Here is a 2,110-nt window from a genome sequence, read left to right as displayed (position 1 = left end):
GATTGAATCCTCGTGCTGAGGCTGATTTCCTTGGGCCTCAAGGTTGTGTGTGTTCTTAACACCATTATCTGCCATTTTCTATGATTTTTTGTTAAGAACAAATAATCAAACACGTTAGTAAAAGAGGTAAGGACCAACTTAATTACACAACTGTCTAAGCCCCACGGTGGGCGCGAAGCTGTTTACCCGTAAAACGGTACAGTTGAATTCATACGTGATTTATAGACAACTGAATTAATTTGATCCTAAAATAATAGATGAATTAGACAAAAAAATATAATACTTAGCCTTGAGATGAAGATAAAATAACAGAAATTTTAATTTTGGGAGCAGGGCTTCCGGGGACAATAACAACGATATAAGTGAACAAGAAGATAAAATTATATTGAGCTTTGAACAGAGTGTAGCGTATGTTTGTCAGAAAATTCGTGTGTTACAATGATAACAGAACTCACTATTTATAGGTGCACCTAGGGAACAAGGTCCTACGATCAAGTCCTTCTTTAATGACAATTATGAGGGCCATTGAAGAATGTGTAACGGCAGACAGTGAATACCATATTCCTTGTAACGGGTCGTGTACGTAATGCTGTAGAATATTCCTCATTAAATGCTACCGAGTGGCAGACATTTATTTCATTTTTATGAATATCATTCTCTCTGATAACCGACGGGATTGTTGCCTCCGGATTCAACTATGCTCTATTTTCGGCTCCACATATCACTTCCTCATGCGATCATTTAATATAAACATAGTTTACCTTATACAATCCCTGTGGTGGCGCTAGTGCTTGCAATAAAGCATTGTTATAAGTGAAATTAAAGACCCATAGACAAGTTGTAAGTCCAAATGCAAACTGCCCATAGGAAAGATTAACAGTAATTAAAAAGAGCACATTCAATATTCGAAAATTTACAAGGACTGGCCTACCCAGCGGCACATCGGAGCAAAAGAGAGCTGTTGCAGACACAGCCAAATAGTAAAAGAGAGTCGCAGTAAGCGCAAAGAAAAATACGGACACGTGAATCTGTTTGTGGTACATGTGGCTGAAGAGAGGCGCTACACAAAGCACGACGAATGGGCCTAGGATATCACAATGATGGCGTGCTCGTACAGGATCATCCACCCTATAAGTAGTACCAAAACTACTTCAGCCAACAGAATGGAAGCGGCTGTACAGATCAGCCATGCAGTGTAGCCAAGAGCTGTGGCACTGAAAAACACCACAAGTGTAGCCCAAATCTTTTGCTGCTCAATGTTCATTTGTTTATGTTTATCCTTAAATTTAGATAACAATTGAATTTATAAATAATTTTAAAGATATATGGACTAACTTGACACAAAAAGATAAATTAAATTGCAATCAAAATAAATAATGGTAAAGTAAATGCAAACCATGCGAATTGAACAGTCTTAGCCTTGGAAGGTTAATCACCCTCGATCCAGGTACGCTTCGATCGGTGTTAAGATATAGAAGAACAAAAGCTTAAAGAGAAATAATAATGATGTATTACTTTGGAATGCGTGTTACAATGCCTTCAATGAATTATCAGATCCCCTTTTATACAGTTGAGGAGTCCTACTTTAAGTATAATTCTATAAAAGGTAAAAATCTCTTGATTTGCTGATTGCCGGTTCCTTACTGATACGCGCCGAGATTCCCGCCGCAATATCTGTCCGGTTACGGATATTTCGGTCTTCTGTTGATTATGCTATAAATGTTTCTTCGAGCTCGTTCGGGCTAGGGTCGACTCCGGGTCTCGGACTCAATGTTCTCGAAGGCAGGTGTTCTGACCCCGGGTTCTAGCCCGGTGTGATTCGGGGCCGATCTTCAATCTTGCATTGTCATGTTTCGAGCCTGTCCTTTCATATCGTAGGCGAACTCGATTTCGACCGTAAACACTTTCTCAGTTAAAGTAGGTTTAGTTAGTATCAGAAATGTGCTAGCTGCTGAGAAAGAAGAAACTGAAGGTCGGTGGTTTGTCATTAGAAATCCTTTTAGCGTGTCGAAGAAGAGTCTGCCTGTTATGTGTTTGTGAAAATGTGTATGATAGGTGAAAATGGTGGAGATGCGGTAGATGAAATTTTAGGGAAATATTTAGTGATGGG

Source organism: Nicotiana tomentosiformis, chromosome 10 (genome assembly GCF_000390325.3).
Source record: "Nicotiana tomentosiformis chromosome 10, ASM39032v3, whole genome shotgun sequence".
Taxonomy (NCBI): domain Eukaryota; kingdom Viridiplantae; phylum Streptophyta; class Magnoliopsida; order Solanales; family Solanaceae; genus Nicotiana; species Nicotiana tomentosiformis.
Note: the sequence above shows the minus strand (reverse complement) of the source record.